We start from the raw sequence: 20191 nt of genomic DNA, 5'->3' as shown, positions 1-20191 counted from the left end.
ATCAAAGGTGCGCACCTCGCTGCCCACCTTGGTGTGCTCCGAGGTGCCCACCACGGTGCGCAACGCCGGTGCGAACCCGAAAAGGCCACAGGCCAAAAGTGGGATGCGAGACAAAAAAAAATGGGACCCGAGGACCAAAATTGGGTTCCCAGGTCGAAGACAGGGCAACCGGACAAGAAACGACCTCTAAGGCTCGAAATGAGTCCCGGCGACTAAAACTTGACAAGAAGCACCCATCAGGCACCCAACTCGACACCCATGGGATGCCGACCCACCCGGGCTTCCACCTAGCACACCTTGGCACCCACCCACCCTCGCACCCAACCTCGCACCCAACTTAGCACCTTTGAACCCACATTGGCACTCACCCTGACCCTGGCACCTTGGAACCCACATTGGCACTCACCTTGACCCTGGCACCCACCTTTGCACTCACCTTGGGACCCACCCTGGCTCCCACCTCGGCACCCACCCAGACACCCACCTTGGTTCCTTGGCACCCACCTTGGATCCTTGGCACCCACCCCGACACCCACCTTGGCACGCAACTTGGCTACTTGCCACCCATCTTGGCTCCTTGACGCCCACCCCGACAACCACCCCGTGACCTACCCTGGCTAGGGTTGGTGCACACCCACCCTGGTGCCCACCTTGGCACCCACCCTATGACCCACCTTGGCACGCACCTTAGTACCCACCCCGTTACCCACCCTAGGACCCACCCCGTGACCCACCTTGGCCAGGGTGGGTGCCTTGGTGCGCACAACTTGCCTGGGCTGCACACCAGGGCGGGCTCAAGATGGCACCCGCGTTCCGTTTTTTTCACTATCTTTCAAAACGGAAATTTTAAAATCTCATTTTTTTCTTTTTTTTGCCTTTTCTGGAAATTAGTGAAGGCAGCGCATCAAAGGTGCGCAATGCTGGTGCGAACCCGGGAGCGCTCCGATGTGTGCTCCAAGGTGCGGCGTGCACGAAGTCCGAGCCCGGTTTGCCCCGGGTGCGCACCTCGCGTGCACCTTCGCCGGGGTGAGCACCTTGGCTGGGTTGCGCGCCCTGGTGCGTACCAAGGAGCGCTCTGAAGTGTGCTCCAAGGTGCGGCGTGCACGAAGTCGGAGCCCGGTTTTCCCCGGGTGTGCACCTCGGGTGCGCACCTCGCGTGCACCTTCGCTGCGGTGGGCACCTTGGCTGGGTTGCGCGCCTTGGTGGGCACCATGCAGTGCACGAAGTCGGAGCCCGGTTTGCCCCGGGCGCGCACCTCCGCCAGGGTGGGCACCTTGGTGCGCACAACTTGCCTGGGCTGCGCACCAGGAAGGGCTCAAGATGGCACCCGCGTTCCGTTTTTTTCACTATCTTTCAGAACGGAAATTTTAAAATATCGTTTTTTTTTGCCTTTTCTGGAAATTAGTGAAGGCAGCGCATCAAAGGTGCGCAACGCTGGTGCGAACCTGGGAGCGCTCCGATGTGTGCTCCAAGGTGCGGCGTGCACAAAGTCGGAGCCCGGTTTGCCCCGGGTGCGCCCTGGTGGGCACCATGGTGCGCACCAAGGAGCGCTCCGAAGTGTGCTCCAAGGTGCGGCCTGCACGAAGTCGGAGCCCGGTTTGCCCCGGGTGTGCACCTCGGGTGGGCACCTTGGTGCGCATGCCTTGCCTGGGCTGCGCACCAGGGCGGGCTCAAGATGGCACCCGCGTTCCTTTTTTTTCACTATCTTTCAAAACGGAAATTTTAAAATCTCATTTTTTTTTGCCTTTTTCTGGAAATTAGTGAAGGCAGCGCATCAAAGGTGCGCACCTCGCTGCCCACCACGGTGCGCAACGCCGGTGGGCACCCGGGAGTGCTTCGAAGTGTGCTCCAAGGTGTTGCGTGCACGTTGTCGGAGCCCGGTTTGCCCCGGGTGCGCACCTCGCGTGCACCTTCGTCGGGGTGGGCACCTTGGCTTGGTTTGCCCCGGCTGCGCTCCGAAGCGGGGTTATTGGAGCGCCGCCTCTTTTTTTGTCGGAGCGTTTGGTGGGGTTTCTCGCATTGGCTCTTCCGAGGCCCGGTTGCCACCCTGGCGCGCACGAAGTCGGAAGTAGGGTTAATTGCCCGGGTGCGCACCTTTGCCAGGGTGGCACCTTACCTGGGCTGCGCACCAGGGCGGGCTCAAGATGGCACGCGCGTTCCGTTTTTTTCACTATCTTTCAAAACGGAAATTTTAAAATCTCCTTTTTTTTTTGCCTTTTCTGGAAATTAGTGAAGGCAGCGCATCAAAGGTGCGCACCTCGCTGCCCACCTTGGTGTGCTCTGAGGTGCGCACCCGGGAGCGCTACGAAGTGTGCTCCAAGGTGCGGCGTGCACGTTGTCGGAGCCCGGTTTGCCCCGGGTGCGCACCTCGCCTGCACCTTGGCCGGGGTGGGCACCTTGGCTGGGTTTGCCCAGGGTGCGCTCCGAAGCGGGGTTACTGGAGCGCCCCCTCTTTTTTTGTCAGAGAGTTTGGTGGGGTTTCTCGCATTGGCTCTTCCCAGGCCCGGTTGTTGGGTGCGCTCCCACCCTGGCGCGCGCGAAGTTGGAAGTTGGGTTAATTGCCCGGGCGCGCACCTTCGCCAGGGTGGGCACCTTGGTGCGCAAACCTTGGCTGGGCTGCGCACCAGGGCGGGCTCAAGATGGCACCAGCATTCCCTTTTTCTCACTATCTTTCAAAACGGAAATTTTAAAATCTCGTTTTTTTTTTGCCTTTTATGGAAATTAGTGAAGGCATCGCATCAAAGGTGCGCACCTCGCTGCCCACCTTGGTGTGCTCCGAGGTGCCCACCACGGTGCGCAACGCCGGTGCGAACCCGGGAGCGCCCCGATGTGTGCTCCAAGGTGCGGCGTGCACGAAGTCGGACCCCGGTTTGCCCCGGGTGCGCACCTCGCGTGCACCTTGGTGCGCACACCTTGGCTGGGTTGCGCGGCCTGGTGGGCACCATGGTGCGCACCAAGGAGCGCTCCGAAGTGTGCTCCAAGGTGCGGCGTGCACGAAGTCGGAGCCCGGTTTGCCCCGGGTGCGCACCTTCGCCGCGGTGGGCACCATGGCGTGCACGAAGTCGGAGCCCGGTTTGCCCCGGGTGCGCACCTCGCGTGCACCTTCGCCGGGGTGGGCACCTCGGCTGGGTTGCGCGCCCTGGTGCGCACCAAGGAGCGCTCTGAAGTGTGCTCCAAGGTGCGGCGTGCACGAAGTCGGAGCCCGGTTTGCCCCGGGTGTGCACCTCGCGTGCACCTTCGCTGCGGTGGGCACCTTGGCTGGGTTGCGCGCCTTGGTGGGCACCATGCAGTGCACGAAGTCGGAGCCCGGTTTGCCCCGGGCGCGCACCTCCGCCAGGGTGGGCACCTTGGTGCGCACAACTTGCCTGGGCTGCGCACCAGGAAGGGCTCAAGATGGCACCCGCGTTCCGTTTTTTTCACTATCTTTCAGAACGGAAATTTTAAAATATCGTTTTTTTTTGCCTTTTCTGGAAATTAGTGAAGGCAGCGCATCAAAGGTGCGCAACGCTGGTGCGAACCTGGGAGCGCTCCGATGTGTGCTCCAAGGTGCGGCGTGCACGAAGTCGGACCCCGGTTTGCCCCGGGTGCGCACCTCGCGTGCACCTTGGTGCGCACACCTTGGCTGGGTTGCGCGCCCTGGTGGGCACCATGGTGCGCACCAAGGAGCGCTCCGAAGTGTGCTCCAAGGTGCGGCGTGCACGAAGTCGGAGCCCGGTTTGCCCCGGGTGCGCACCTCGCGTGCACCTTCGCCGCGGTGGGCACCATGGCGTGCACGAAGTCGGAGCCCGGTTTGCCCCGGGTGCGCACCTCGCGTGCACCTTCGCCGGGGTGGGCACCTTGGTGTGCAGACCTTGGCTGGGTTGCGCGCCCTGGTGGGCACCATGGTGCGCACCAAGGAGCGCTCCGAAGTGTGCTCCAAGGTGCGGCCTGCACGAAGTCGGAGCCCGGTTTGCCCCGGGTGTGCACCTCGGGTGGGCACCTTGGTGCGCATGCCTTGCCTGGGCTGCGCACCAGGGCGGGCTCAAGATGGCACCCGCGTTCCTTTTTTTTCACTATCTTTCAAAACGGAAATTTTAAAATCTCATTTTTTTTTGCCTTTTTCTGGAAATTAGTGAAGGCAGCGCATCAAAGGTGCGCACCTCGCTGCCCACCACGGTGCGCAACGCCGGTGGGCACCCGGGAGTGCTTCGAAGTGTGCTCCAAGGTGCTGCGTGCACGTTGTCGGAGCCCGGTTTGCCCCGGGTGCGCACCTCGCGTGCACCTTCGTCGGGGTGGGCACCTTGGCTGGGTTTGCCCCGGCTGCGCTCCGAAGCGGGGTTATTGGAGCGCCGCCTCTTTTTTTGTCGGAGCGTTTGGTGGGGTTTCTCGCATTGGCTCTTCCGAGGCCCGGTTGCCACCCTGGCGCGCACGAAGTCGGAAGTAGGGTTAATTGCCCGGGTGCGCACCTTTGCCAGGGTGGGCACCTTACCTGGGCTGCGCACCAGGGCGGGCTCAAGATGGCACGCGCGTTCCGTTTTTTTCACTATCTTTCAAAACGGAAATTTTAAAATCTCCTTTTTTTTTTGCCTTTTCTGGAAATTAGTGAAGGCAGCGCATCAAAGGTGCGCACCTCGCTGCCCACCTTGGTGTGCTCTGAGGTGCGCACCCGGGAGCGCTACGAAGTGTGCTCCAAGGTGCGGCGTGCACGTTGTCGGAGCCCGGTTTGCCCCGGGTGCGCACCTCGCCTGCACCTTGGCCGGGGTGGGCACCTTGGCTGGGTTTGCCCAGGGTGCGCTCCGAAGCGGGGTTACTGGAGCGCCCCCTCTTTTTTTGTCAGAGCGTTTGGTGGGGTTTCTCGCATTGGCTCTTCCCAGGCCCGGTTGTTGGGTGCGCTCCCACCCTGGCGCGCGCGAAGTTGGAAGTTGGGTTAATTGCCCGGGCGCGCACCTTCGCCAGGGTGGGCACCTTGGTGCGCACACCTTGGCTGGGCTGCGCACCAGGGCGGGCTCAAGATGGCACCAGCATTCCCTTTTTCTCACTATCTTTCAAAACGGAAATTTTAAAATCTCGTTTTTTTTTTGCCTTTTATGGAAATTAGTGAAGGCATCGCATCAAAGGTGCGCACCTCGCTGCCCACCTTGGTGTGCTCCGAGGTGCCCACCACGGTGCGCAACGCCGGTGCGAACCCGGGAGCGCCCCGATGTGTGCTCCAAGGTGCGGCGTGCACGAAGTCGGACCCCGGTTTGCCCCGGGTGCGCACCTCGCGTGCACCTTGGTGCGCACACCTTGGCTGGGTTGCGCGGCCTGGTGGGCACCATGGTGCGCACCAAGGAGCGCTCCGAAGTGTGCTCCAAGGTGCGGCGTGCACGAAGTCGGAGCCCGGTTTGCCCCGGGTACGCACCTCGCGTGCACCTTCGCCGGGGTGGGCACCTCGGCTGGGTTGCGCGCCCTGGTGCGCACCAAGGAGCGCTCCGAAGTGTGCTCCAAGGTGCGGCGTGCACGAAGTCGGAGCCCGGTTTGCCCCGGGTGCGCACCTTCGCCGCGGTGCGCACCATGGCGTGCACGAAGTCGGAGCCCGGTTTGCCCCGGGTGCGCACCTCGCGTGCACCTTCGGCGGGGTTGCGCGCCCTGGTGGGCACCATGGTGCGCACCAAGGAGCGCTCCGAAGTGTGCTCCAAGGTGCGGCGTGCACGAAGTCGGAGCCCGGTTTGCCCCGGGTGCGCACCTCGCGTGCACCTTCGGCGGGGTTGCGCGCCCTGGTGGGCACCATGGTGCGCACCAAGGAGCGCTCCGAAGTGTGCTCCAAGGTGCGGCGTGCACGAAGTCGGAGCCCGGTTTGCCCCGGGTGCGCACCTCGCGTGCACCTTCGCCGCGGTGGGCACCATGGCGTGCACGAAGTCGGAGCCCGGTTTGCCCCGGGTGCGCACCTCGCGTGCACCTTCGCCGGGGTGGGCACCTCGGCTGGGTTGCGCGCCCTGGTGCGCACCAAGGAGCGCTCCGAAGTGTGCTCCAAGGTGCGGCGTGCACGAAGTCGGAGCCCGGTTTGCCCCGGGTGCGCACCTCGCGTGCACCTTCGCCAGGGTGGGCACCTCGGTGCGCACACCTTCTCAATGTTTTCTTGCCTTTTCTGGAAATTGGTGAAGGCAGCGCATCAAAGGTGCGCACCTCGGTGTGCTCCGAGGTGCGAACCCGAGAGCGCTCCGAGGTGCCCACGAAGTCGAAAGTCGGGTTAATTGCATTGTTTTCCCCGGGTGCGCTCCGAGGTGCGCAACATCGGCGCGCACCAAGGAGGGCTCCGAAGTGTGCTCCAAGGTGCGCACGATGGCGTGCACCTCTGGTGCGCACGATTCGGAGCTCGGTTTGACCGGGGTGCGCACACCTTGGCTGGGTTGCGCACCTTTTGTGCGCTCCAAGGTGCGCACGAAGTCGGAGCTCGGTTTGCCCCGGGTGCGCACCTTCGCCAGGGTGCGCACCTTGATGCGCACGCCTTGGCTGGGCTGCGCACCTTGGTGGGCGCCATGGTGCGCACCTTTCGTGCGCTCCAAGGTGCGCACGAAGTCGGAGCTCGGTTTGCCCCGGGTGCGCACCTTGGTGGGCGCCATGGTGCACTCCGAGGTGCCCAAGATTGGTGCGCACCAAGGAGCGCTCCGAAGTGCGCTCCAAGGTGCGCGCGAAGTCGAAAGTTGGGTTAATTGTCCGGTTTGCCTCGGGTGCGCACCTTGCGTGCACCTTCGCCAGGGTGGGCGCCTTGGTGCGCACACCTTGGCTGGGCTGCGCACACCTTGGCACCCGCGTTTCCTTCATTTTAAATTTTTTTTTTTTACAATCTCTCAAGTGGGAAATTCTATAATCTCAACTTTTTTTGCCTTTTCAGGAAACTTTTGAATGGAGCGCATCATTGGTGCGCTCCGAAGTGTGCTCCAAAGCTCTCTCCAGCTGCGTGCACCTGCCCCGGCCGCGCACCCGGCCCCGCCCAGCTTCGCTCACCTGTCCCGGGCGTCTGGTGCGGAACCTTAGAGTAAGAAACATCACCGTGCACCTTGGCCAACGTGCGCGACTCGACCGAGCGCGCACTGGCCGAGGTGCACACCGATTTCACCTGGGTGCGCGCGCAGCACCTCGGGCGCACCGGGGTGCGCGCACAACGCCCGGGTTGCACCGTGGCCTGTGTGCTCGGGGCGCCTCGGGTGCGCGCTCGGTGTCGCCCCCGCGCGCGCGGTAGTGCGGGCAGCGCACCCCGGCCCGGCCCGGCCCCGACGAGAACGCAAACGGGCAAAAGGTTTATTCAAATAGCATTGCGACGCCCGGCGAAAAACTAAAAAAGGGTGCAACACCGGGACTTCCCGGGAGGTCACCCATCCCAGTACTACTCCGGCCCAAGCACGCTTAACTGCGGAGTTCTGATGGGATCCGGTGCACTAACGCTGGTATGATCGCACCCGTTATGAGCTTGTCGCAGTGTGTACTTAGCAAACCGCGACCCACGTGCGAATCCACCCCGGCCACCCACCCCCGTCGAGGTGCACACCCTCCCTCGCGAAGTGCGCCCCGTTCGCCAAGTGTGAGCCCTGCCCGGGTGCGCGCACCTTGCTAGGGCGTCGGGTGTGCACCCGGCCCGGCCTACGTGCGTGCACCTGGAGGGGGCGTCGTGTGCGTGCAGTGTCCCGTCTGCAACGCGGTGCCCACACACCACCTCGGGCGCAACGACCTGCGCTCACATGTGGGCCGAGTGCACCTTGGTGCATGTTCGGGGCGCCTCGGGTGCACGCTCGATCTTGCCCCGGTGCACCAAGGCGCTCGGTTTGCCCCGGGTGCGCACTTGGTGCAAGGTGGGCACCCAAAATAGGGATCAAGCACCAAAACACAAGTTTCGGGATGCAAAATGGGACCCAAGGACCACAAATGCGTTCCAAGACCCATGATGGGTCCACGAGAACAAAAATGTGTTCCGAGACTTAATAAACAAATATTGGGTTTTAGGAGAAGAAACATGCTCTGATGCCCAAAACGAGAATCGACCCCGAAAAGGCCACAGGCCAAAAGTGGGATGCGAGACAAAAAAAAATGGGACCCGAGGACCAAAATTGGGTTCCCAGGTCGAAGACAGGGCAACCGGACAAGAAACGACCTCTAAGGCTCGAAATGAGTCCCGACGACTAAAACTTGACAAGAAGCACCCATCAGGCACCCAACTCGACACCCATGGGATGCCGACCCACCCGGGCTTCCACCTAGCACACCTTGGCACCCACCCACCCTCGCACCCAACCTCGCACCCAACTTAGCACCTTTGAACCCACATTGGCACTCACCCTGACCCTGGCACCTTGGAACCCACATTGGCACTCACCTTGACCCTGGCACCCACCTTTGCACTCACCTTGGGACCCACCCTGGCTCCCACCTCGGCACCCACCCAGACACCCACCTTGGTTCCTTGGCACCCACCTTGGATCCTTGGCACCCACCCCGACACCCACCTTGGCACGCAACTTGGCTACTTGCCACCCACCTTGGCTCCTTGACGCCCACCCCGACAACCACCCCGTGACCTACCCTGGCTAGGGTTGGTGCACACCCACCCTGGTGCCCACCTTGGCACCCACCCTATGACCCACCTTGGCACGCACCTTAGTACCCACCCCGTTACCCACCCTAGGACCCACCCCGTGACCCACCTTGGCCAGGGTGGGTGCACCCACCCTGGTGCCCACCTTGGCACCCACCCATCCTAGCACCCAGCCTGTGACCGGGCTTGGAACCCAACCTTGCACCCGCACCCGTCTTGGCCAGTGTGGGTGCGCACCCATCCTGGCACCCACGTTGTGACACACCCTTTAACCCACGCACCCTAGCACCCACGTTGGCACCCACCTTGGAACCCAACCTAGCAACTTGGCACCCACCCCGTGACCCACCTTGGCATCCACCATAGCAGTCGCCGACTTGGCACCCACCTCGGCACCCACCTTGACACTTGTGGACCCACCTTGCCACTCACCCTAGCATCGACCCATCCTAGCACCCACCCTGGCACCTTTGCACCCTAGCACTCACCCATCCTAGCACCTAACCTGTGACCCACCTTGACACTCACCCTCGCACCCACCTTGGAACCCAACCTAGCACCCACCCACCCTGACACCAACCCTAGCACCTACCCACCCTTGCACCCACCCTGTGACCCATCTTGGCACCCACCCATCCTACCACTCAACCTATCACCCACCTTCTCACCCACCTTGGCATCCACCTTAGCACCCACCCACACTGGCACCTTGGCACCCACCTCGGGCAAGGTGGGTGCACACCCACCCTGGCACCCAATTTAGAACCCACCGAGCATGTTACCCACCTTGGCACCCACATTGCAGCCCACCCTAGTACCCACCCTATGACCCACATTGGCATCCACACCCTAGCACCCAGGCACCTCGACACCCGCCTTGACACCCACCCTAGCACTGAACCTGTGACCCACCTTGGAACTCACCCTAGAACCCACCCACCCTGTGAACCACCTTGGCATCCACCTTAGCACCCACCCACCTTGGCACCCACTCTAGCACTCACCCATCCTAACACCCAACTTGTTACCCACCTTGGCACCCGCCCTCGCGTCCACCTTGAAACCCACCCTAGCACCCACCCACGCAGGAGCCCACCTTGGCACCCAACCTAACACCCACGCATCCTGGCACCCAACTTGTGACCCACCTTGGAACCCACCCTAGTACCCACCTTTGAACCCACTATATCACCAACCCACCTTGGCACCCACCCTATGACCCTCTTTGGAATCCACCCTAGCACGCACCCACCCTGGCACCCACCATGGAGCGCACCCTAGCACCCACCCACCTCGGCACGCACCTCAACACCCACCTTGGTGTGCGCACTGCGCCAACCTCTCAAAGACCCTATGTGGTGCGCTCCAAAGTGTACACCTTTGGTGCGCTCCAAGGTGCGCACCTTTGGTGCACACCGAGGTGCACACCAAAGTGTGCACCGAGGTGAGCACCAAAGTGCACTCCAGGGTGCACACCAAGGCGTGCACCTTTGGTGCGGTCAATGCAAACGAATTCGGAAGTTGGGGTCGATGTCCTAATCGCTGCTGCAGACTACACGTATGAGAATCGGACAAATAGCTTTATATAGGGGAGGTGTTGCGTTTGATGGGTCGACTCCCCTGGTTGTGTGCACTGCACCAACTTCAAAGACCCTGTCTTGTTTAAGAAGTCAAAAGTTGGGGTGGATGTCCTAATCATTGCTGCAGTCTACGCATGTATGAGAATCAGACAAATAGCTTATATAGGGGAGGTGTTGCATTCGGTGGGTTGACTCCCCTGGTTGTGCGCACTGCGCCAACCTCAAAGACCCCGCATAGCAGAAGAAGTCGGAAGTCGGATTTTGGTGAGCACCAAGGCGTGCACCTTTGGTGCGGTCAACGCAGACGAATTCAGAAGTTGGGGTGGATGTCCTAATCGTTGTTGCAGGCTACACATGTATGAGAATCAGACAAATAGCTTATATAGGGGAGGTGTTGGGTTTGATGGGTCAACTCCCTTGGTTGTGCGCATTACGCCAACCTCAAAGACCTTGTTTTCGTTAAGAAGTCAAAAGTTGGGGTCAATGTCCTAATGGCTCCTGCAGGCTACACATGTATGAGAATCGGACAAATAGCTTATATAGGGGAGGTGTTGGGTTTGATGGGTCGACTCCCCTGGTTGTGCGCATTACGTCAACCTCAAAGACCTTGTTTTCGTTAAGAAGTCAAAAGTTGGGGTCGATGTCCTAATTGCTCCTGTAGACTACACATGTATGAGAATCAGACAAATAGCTTATATAGGGGAGGTGTTGGGTTTGATGGGTTGACTCCCCTAGTTGTTCGCATTACACCAACCTCAAAGACCTTGTTTTCGTTTAGAAGCCGAAAGTTGGGGTCGATGTCCTAATTGCTCCTGCAGGCTACGCATGTATGAGAATCAGACAAATAGCTTATATAGGGGAGGTGTTGGGTTTGATGGGTCGACTCCCCTGGTTGTGCGCATTGCGCCAACCTCAAAGACCCTGCATTGCGGATGAAGTCGAAAGTCAGAGTTTGGTGTGCTACAAGGTGTGGTCGAAGGTGCTCACCTAGGTGTGCACCTTTGGAGCACAGGAAAAGTGCCCTCCAAAAGTGCGCACCTTTGGAGTGCACAAAAGTGCCCTCCAAAAGTGCGCACCTTTGGAGCGCAGAAAAGTGCCCTCCAAAAAGTGCCCTCCAAAAGTGCGCACCTTTGGAGCGCAGAAAAGTGCCCTCCAAAAAGTGCCCTCCAAAAGTGCGCACCTTTGGAGCGCAGAAAAGTGCCCTCCAAAAAGTGCCCTCCAAAAGTGCGCACCTTTGGAGCGCAGAAAAGTGCCCTCCAAAAAGTGCCCTCCAAAAGTGCGCACCTTTGGAGCGCAGAAAAGTGCCCTCCAAAAAGTGCCCTCCAAAAGTGCGCACCTTTGGAGCGCAGAAAAGTGCCCTCCAAAAAGTGCCCTCCAAAAGTGCGCACCTTTGGAGCGCAGAAAAGTGCCCTCCAAAAAGTGCCCTCCAAAAGTGCGCACCTTTGGAGCGCAGAAAAGTGCCCTCCAAAAAGTGCCCTCCAAAAGTGCGCACCTTTGGAGCGCAGAAAAGTGCCCTCCAAAAAGTGCCCTCCAAAAGTGCGCACCTTTGGAGCGCAGAAAAGTGCCCTCCAAAAAGTGCCCTCCAAAAGTGCGCACCTTTGGAGCGCAGAAAAGTGCCCTCCAAAAAGTGCCCTCCAAAAGTGCGCACCTTTGGAGCGCAGAAAAGTGCCCTCCAAAAGTGCGCACCTTTGGAGCGCACAAAAGTGCCCTCCAAAAGTGCGCACTTTTGGTGCGCACCAAGGCGCTGGTTCGGTCGTTGCAGGCGAGTTCGGAAGTTGGGGTCGATGTCCTGAGCGGAGGTGCAAACTACACAGGTGTCGGAATCGGACAAATAGCTTATATAGGGGAGGTGTATGCTTCGATGGGTCGACTCCCCAGGTTGAGCGCACCGCGCCAACCTCAAAGACCCTACGGTATGGATGAAGTCGGAAGTTGGGTCCGATGACCGATTCGATTAGTAGGTATGCTCATGAGGTCGGAATTTGGGTCCGATGACCTGCCATGTGCAGGAAGGCGAATGTTGACACTGTGCGTTGCAAGGTGCACACCAAGGCGCTGGTGCGGTCTTTTTAGTCGAGTTCGGAAGTTGGGGTCGATGTCCTGATCGGAGGTGCAAGCTACACAGGTGTGGGAATCGGACAAATAGCTTATATAGGGGAGGTGTATGCTTCGTTGGGTCGACTCCCCGGGTTGAGCGCACCGCGCCAACCTCAAAGACCCTACGGTATGGATGAAGTCGGAAGTTGGGTCCGATGACCGATTCGATATGTAGGCATACTCGCGAGGTCGGAATTTGGGTCCGATGACCTGCCACGTGCAGGAAGGCGAATGTTGGCACTGTGCGTTGCAAGGTGCGCACCAAGGCGCTGGTTCGGTCGTTGGAGGCGAGTTCGGAAGTTGGGGTCGATGTCTTGATCGGAGGTGCAAACTACACAGGTGTGGGAATCGGACAAATAGCTTATATAGGGGAGGTGTATGCTTCGTTGGGTCGACTCCCCGGGTTGAGCGCACCGCGCCAACCTCAAAGACCCTACGGTATGGATGAAGTCGGAAGTTGGGTCCGATGACCGATTCGATATGTAGGCATACTCGCGAGGTCGGAATTTGGGTCCGATGACCTGCCATGTGCAGGAAGGCGAATGTTGGGACTGTGCGTCGCAAGGTGCGCACCAAGGCGCTGGTGCCGTCGTTGCAGTCGAGTTCGGAAGTTGGGGTCGATGTCCTGGTCAGAGGTGCAAACTACACAGGTGTGGGAATCGGACAAATAGCTTATATAGGGGAGGTGTATGCTTCGATGGGTCGACTCCCTGGGTTGAGCGCACCGCGCCAACCTCAAAGACCCTACAGTATGGATGAAGTCGGAAGTTGGGTCCGATGACCGATTCGATACGTAGGCATATTGGCGAGGTCTGAATTTGTGTCCGATGACCTGCCATGCGCAGGAAGGCGGAATTTGGGTCCGATGACCGAGTTGATGGCGTGCCATGCGCAGAAAGGCGGAATTTGGGTCCGATGACCGAGTTGATGTTGATGGCCCGCCATGCACAGGAAGGCGGAATTTGGGTCCGATGACCGATTTGAAGGCGTGCCATACGCAAAAAGGCGGAGTTTGGGTCCGATGACCGAGTTGATATTGATGGCCCGCCATGCGCAGGAAGGCGGAATTTGGGTCCGATGACCTGACATACGCATGGAGTCCGACTCGGGGGCCGATGTTCGATTCGATGACTTGCATTGTGGGTAAAGTCGGAAGTTGTGGTCTTTGACCCGATTCGATGACCAGACTTCGGCTGCTTGAGAATCGGACAAATAACTTATATAGGGGAGGTAGTGTTCTCGAGCATCCTCCCCCCGTGCCCGTTTATGTCGATTGATGCTGGTGCTCGACTGGTTGGAGCGCTCGGATGCAAAAATCTTGCACCAGGATTTATCGATTGTGATGGACACGGCAAGTCTCCTGATTGCTATGCAGGAGCTCATCGTGAATCTCTATGCGGCCTTGGTATGGACTCGACCTGCGGAATGGTTCGGCAATGGTAGTCGCTCCAACACGTCCTTGCAATGGCCACAGAGGTGATTCGACTAGAGCTCCAGTCTAGCTTTTGGGTTGCTTGGCGGACTGGTATAGCCGCGATCGAGTTCCGGCCATGAACGTTTTAGATAGCTCTTGGGCTTTCTGGGACGGAAGTCGGAAGTTTGGGCTGTTGTCCGATTTGATGACCATTCTTCGGATGTGTGAGAATCGGACAAATAACTTATATAGGGGACTGTGTTGTCTCACGCAGCCCCCTCCGTGCCCCTCTATCTCGACCGATGTTGGTGCTTGAAAGGGTTGGGATCGCTCGGATTTATAAACGTGCACCACCATTTGTCGAGTGTGAGGGACGCGGCAGGTCTCCTAAATGCTATGCGGGCGCTCTCTGAGAATCTCTATCCGGCCTCGACACAGACTAGTCTTGCTGAATGGTTTGGCACTGGTAGTCGATCCAACACGTCGTTGTTGTGGCCGCCTAGGCGATTCGATTCGAGCCCCCGTCTAGCTTTTGGGTTGCTTGGCGGATTTTGCCCTATCCGCAAGTGAGCTCGGTCCCTAAACGTTCGAGAAACCCGATTGCTATGCGCCGACTCTCTTTCTTGCGAGCCTCCATCTAGCTTTTGGGTCTCTACGGAACGGAAGTCGGAATCTGGGACCGTTGTTTGATTCGACGAGGCAGACTACGGTTGTGCGAGAATCGGACAAATAACTTATATAGGGGAGGTGTTGACTGGAGCATTCTCCCCCGTGCCCCTCTAACTCGACCAATGCTGGCGCTCGAACGGTGGTAGCGCTCGGATTTTCATTGAGCGCCAGCATTGGTCGATTTAGAGGGGCATGCGAGATTCCCGAATGCTATGCGAGGGCTCTAACGGAAATGTCTATTGGTTTCGGTATGGATGCAATTGCGAGTGGTTCGGCAAAGGTAGTCGTTCCGATGCGTCCATGTCGTGGCCAAATCGATAATTCGATTTGAGCCCTCGTATAGCATTTGGGTCTCTCGATGTGATTCCGCATTCCAGTCCCTTTGGGCACTGCTTGAGCCGCATCCCAGGGGGTTCCCTTCCCAATAATCTGCCTCGCAACCCGATTGCTATGCGGTGAGGCTCCTCGGCCGCCTCGGAACTATCTGTGTATCAGACGCATCGCGGGATAAGGGGTTGGCAACGGTAGTCGCCCCAAGCGCGTCCGATGCTTGGACCATTCCGAGGCGGCCCTGAAGCCTCTTCCGTCTAGCCGTTGGGTCCTTCTCGCCGCATCCCTCGCCTCGCACCCCGATTGCTATGCGGTGAGGCTCCTCGGCCGCCTCGGAACTATCTGTGTATCGGACGCGTCGCGGGATAAGGGGTTGTCACTGGTAGTCGCCCCAAGCGCGTCCGATGCTTGGACCATTCCGAGGCGGCCCTGAAGCCTCTTCCGTCTAGCCGTTGGGTCCTTCTCGCCGCATCCCTCGCCTCGCACCCCGATTGCTATGCGGTGAGGCTCCTCGGCCGCCTCGGAACTATCTGTGTATCGGACGCGTCGCGGGATAAGGGGTTGTCATTGGTAGTCGCCCCAAGCGCGTCCGATGCTTGGACCATTCCGAGGCGGCCCTGAAGCCTCTTCCGTCTAGCCGTTGGGTCCTTCTCGCCGCATCCCTCGCCTCACACCCCGATTGCTATGCGGTGAGGCTCCTCGGCCGCCTCGGAACTATCTGTGTATCGGACGCGTCGCGGGATAAGGGGTTGTCACTGGTAGTCGCCCCAAGCGCGTCCGATGCTTGGACCATTCCGAGGCGGCCCTGAAGCCTCTTCCGTCTAGCCGTTGGGTCCTTCTCGCCGCATCCCTCGCCTCGCACCCCGATTGCTATGCGGTGAGGCTCCTCGGCCGCCTCGGAACTATCTGTGTATCGGACGCGTCGCGGGATAAGGGGTTGTCACTGGTAGTCGCCCCAAGCGCGTTCGATGCTTGGACCATTCCGAGGCGGCCCTGAAGCCTCTTCCGTCTAGCCGTTGGGTCCTTCTCGCCGCATCCCTCGCCTCGCACCCCGATTGCTATGCGGTGAGGCTCCTCGGCCGCCTTGGAACTATCTGTGTATCGGACGCGTCGCGGGATAAGGGGTTGTCACTGGTAGTCGCCCCAAGCGCGTCCGATGCTTGGACCATTCCGAGGCGGACCCGAAGCCTCTTCCGTCTAGCCGTTGGGTCCTTCTCGCCGCATCCTTCGCCTCGCACCCCGATTGCTATGCGGTGAGGCTCCTCGGCCGCCTCGGAACTATCTGTGTATCGGACGCGTCGCGGGATAAGGGGTTGTCACTGGTAGTCGCCCCAAGCGCGTCCGATGCTTGGACCATTCCGAGGCGGACCCGAAGCCTCTTCCGTCTAGCCGTTGGGTCCTTCTCGCCGCATCCCTCGCCTCGCACCCCGATTGCTATGCGGTGAGGCTCCTCGGCCGCCTTGGAACTATCTGTGTATCGGACGCGTCGCGGGATAAGGGGTTGTCACTGGTAGTCGCCCCAAGCGCGTCCGATGCTTGGACCATTCCGAGGCGGACCCGAAGCCTCTTCCGTCTAGCCGTTGGGTCCTTCTCGCCGCATCCCTCGCCTCGCACCCCGATTGCTATGCGGTGAGGCTCCTCGGCCGCCTTGGAACTATCTGTGTATCGGACGCGTTGCGGGATAAGGGGTTGTCACTGGTAGTCGCCCCAAGCGCGTCCGATGCTTGGACCATTCCGAGGCGGACCCGAAGCCTCTTCCGTCTAGCCGTTGGGTCCTTCTCGCCGCATCCCTCGCCTCGCACCCCGATTGCTATGCGGTGAGGCTCCTCGGCCGCCTTGGAACTATCTGTGTATCGGACGCGTCGCGGGATAAGGGGTTGTCACTGGTAGTCGCCCCAAGCGCGTCCGATGCTTGGACCATTCCGAGGCGGCCCCGAAGCCTCTTCCGTGTAGCCGTTGGGTCGTTCTCGCCGCATCCCTCGCCTCGCACCCCGATTGCTATGCGGTGAGGCTCCTCGGCCGCCTTGGAACTATCTGTGTATCGGACGCGTCGTGGGATAAGGGGTTGTCACTGGTAGTCGCCCCAAGCGCGTCCGATGCTTGGACCATTCCGAGGCGGCCCCGAAGCCTCTTCCGTGTAGCCGTTGGGTCCTTCTCGCCGCATCCCTCGCCTCGCACCCCGATTGCTATGCGGTGAGGCTCCTCGGCCGCCTTGGAACTATCTGTGTATCGGACGCGTCGCGGGATAAGGGGTTGTCACTGGTAGTCGCCCCAAGCGCGTCCGATGCTTGGACCATTCCGAGGCGGACCTGAAGCCTCTTCCCTCTAGCCGTTGGGGCTTTCTCGCCGCATCCCTCGCCTCGCACCCTGATTGCTATGCTGTGAGGCTCCTCGGCCGCCTTGGAACTATCTGTGTATCGGACGCATCGCGGGATAAGGGGTTGGCAGTGGTAGTCGCCCCAAGCGCATCCGATGCTTGGACCATTCCGAGGCGGCCCTGCAGCCTCTTCCGTCTAGCCGTTGGGGCCATCTCGCCGCATCCCCCACCTCGCACCACGATTGCTATGCGGTGAGGCTCCTTGGCCGCCTCGGAACTATCTGTGTATCGGACGCATCGCGGGATAAGGGGTTGTCACTGGTAGTCGCCCCAAGCGCGTCCGATGCTTGGACTATTCCGAGGCGGCCCTGCAGCCTCTTCCGTCTAGCCGTTGGGGCCATCTCGCTGCATCCCCCACCTCCTCGGCCGCCTCGGAACTATCTGTGTATCGGACGCATCGCGGGATAAGGGGTTGGCAGTGGTAGTCGCCCCAAGCGCGTCCGATGCTTGGACTATTCCGAGGCAGCCCTGCAGCCTCTTCCGTCTAGCCTTTGGGGCCATCTCGCCGCATCCCTCGCCTCGCACCCCGATTGCTATGCGGTGAGGCTCCTCGGCCGCCTGGGAACTATCTTCGTATCGGACGCATCGCGGGATAAGGGGTTGTCACTGGTAGTCGCCCCAAGCGCGTCCGATGCTTGGACTATTCCGAGGCGGCCCTGTGGCCTCTTCCGTCTAGCCGTTGGGGCCATCTCGCCGCATCCCCCACCTCGCACCCCGATTGCTATGCGGTGAGGCTCTTCGGCCGCCTTGGAACTATCTTCGTATCGGACGCATCGCGGGATAAGGGGTTGTCACTGGTAGTGGCCCCAAGCGCGTCCGATGCTTGGACTATTCCGAGGCGGCCCTGCAGCCTCTTCCGTCTAGCCGTTGGGGCCATCTCGCCGCATCCCCCACCTCGCACCCCGATTGCTATGCGGTGAGGCTCCTCGGCTGCCTTGGAACTATCTTCGTATCGGACGCATCGCGGGATAAGGGGTTGTCACTGGTAGTCGCCCCAAGCGCGTCCGATGCTTGGACTATTCCGACGCGGCCCTGTGGCCTCTTCCGTCTAGCCGTTGGGGCCATCTCGCCGCATCCCCCACCTCGCACCCCGATTGCTATGCGGTGAGGCTCCTCGGCCGCCTTGGAACCATCTTCGTATCGGACGCATCGCGGGATAGGGGGCTGTCACTGGTAGTCGCCCCAAGCGTGTCCGATGCTTGGACCATTCCTAGGCGGCCCTGAAGCCTCTTCCGTCTAGCCGTTGGGGCCTTCCCGCCCCATCCCTCGCCTCGCACCCCCGATTGCTATGCGGTGAGGCTCCTCGGCCGCCTTGGAACCATCTGTGTATCGGACGCATCGCGGGATAAGGGGTTGGCACTGGCAGTCGCCCCAAGCGCGTCCGATGCTTGGACCATTCCGAGGTGGCCCTGAAGCCTCTTCCGTCTAGCCGTTGGGGCCTTCCCGCCCCATCCCTCGCCTCGCACCCCGATTGATATGCGGTGAGGCTCCTCGGCCGCCTTGGAACTATCTGTGTATCGGACGCATCGCGGGATAAGGGGTTGGCACTGGTAGTCGTCCCAATCGCATCCGATGCTTGGACCATTCCGAGGCGGCCCTGCAGCCTCTTCCGTTTAGCCGTCGGGGCCTTCCCGCCGCATCCCTCGCCTCGCATCCCGATTCCTATGCGGTGAGTCTTCTCGGCCGCCGCGGAACTATACCTGTTATTGCTACTGCATCCTTCGGCTGGTAACCTCCTCTGCCGCCTTGGAACGTTCTCTTTGTCGGACGCGTCGCGGGATAAGGGGTTGGCACTGGTAGTCGCCCCAAGCGCGCCCGATGCATAGACCGCTCCGAGTCGACCTTGCTTTCAGCCTCTCACATGCATAGACCTCTCTGAGTCGACCCTGCAGCCTCTCACGTTTAGCCTTTGGAATCTCGCCTCACAACATGATTGCTATCCTTGATGCATCCCTTGCCTCGAGCCCTGATTGCTTTCTTGGCTGCATCCCTCCTCTCCTCACAGCCCGGTTGTCATCACTGCTTCATCCGTCGCTTCATGCATTCTGGCTGCTGGGCCCTTCCCACCGCACACCTCGATTGCTATCTCTTCTGCATCACACACCCCGATTGCTATCTCTGCTACATCCCTCGGCTCTCACTTCTGCATCCTTCGCCTCACACCTCGATTGCTATCAATGCTGCATCCGTAACCTCACACCCCGATTGCTATGCGGGGAGGCTCCTTGGCCGCCTTGGAAATTTCTGTGTGTCGGACGCACCGCGGGATAAGGGGTTGGCACTGGTAGTCGCCCCAAGTGCGCCCGATTCTTAGACCGCTTCGAGGTGACCTCGTAGCCTCTTTCGTCCAGGCTTCCTGCCTTCAACGCCCTTTTTACACCTCGATTGCTATGCGCGGGCTCGTTGGCGTCTATCACCTCTCTGCGAAGAGTGGCACGATGATTGTTGGGGTAAATCGTAGCAGTCCGATCTCTGGCCTTGGGCCATTGTGAGGGCTGATCGATTTCCTGTGCGCATCTCGTGTTCGCCCAGTAACAGACTCGACGACTTGTAATCGGTCTTGTTCCCGATTGTTCCTGGAGGTAGTCTTCGGAACTCTTGGATTTGACCTGTCACTCGAACTGTCCTCTTCCGAGGATGCTTGTGTGTGTGTGCTTGTGCCATTTCCTTGGCGGTATTAACGAGATATTAAAGAGCGGAGTGAGCGCCTCGCCCAGCTATGTTTGGGGCTCTCACTCCCTTACCCGGTGTGCGACCGCTTTGCACGTAGGTTGCGGAGCATCGCGACTCTTTCGATGTTTGGCGGTTGTCTTCCGGTGATGCGTTGGTCCCGAAGTGCACGTTACTAGCATTTCTGCCATTGTTCTCGATCTTTGGCACGTTCCTTCGTTGCAATTGGATATATATCTCCGTTTATACGCGCAGGCTTCTCCCGCCTATTCAGCGCTGTCCCACTCTCAGCACTCTCGTGGTCTCCTTGGCTTCTCTCTCCCGTGAGCGAGCTCTCTTCTCGAGTCTTTTCCATGTCCCATGGAGGTTGCCTTGCGAAATTCGGGCACACAAACGTGACCGGATAAGAGCGGAATTGCCTATGAGGAGAAGCTCACCTTAGGGAGCAGCAATGCCGAGTGTTTCGACAGAGGGTAGAGGGGGCGTTGTTTGGGCGGTTGCACAAA

The 20191-nt window shown here is 59.9% G+C and overlaps 1 non-coding gene across 1 annotated transcript; it reads right to left on the bottom strand.

Annotated features, from left to right (window-relative positions):
• Positions 1-7301: 7301 nt before the first annotated feature.
• On the bottom strand, positions 7302-7420 carry LOC131864101 (5S ribosomal RNA). The gene has a single exon (XR_009362992.1). It is a non-coding gene; the product is annotated as a 5S ribosomal RNA (ribosomal RNA).
• Between the last annotated feature and the right edge of the window lie 12771 nt (positions 7421-20191).

This window comes from Cryptomeria japonica, unplaced genomic scaffold (assembly GCF_030272615.1).
Source record: "Cryptomeria japonica unplaced genomic scaffold, Sugi_1.0 HiC_scaffold_76, whole genome shotgun sequence".
In the NCBI taxonomy this organism is placed as follows: Eukaryota; Viridiplantae; Streptophyta; class Pinopsida; order Cupressales; family Cupressaceae; genus Cryptomeria; species Cryptomeria japonica.
This window is presented reverse-complemented; position numbering and strand designations above follow the sequence as displayed.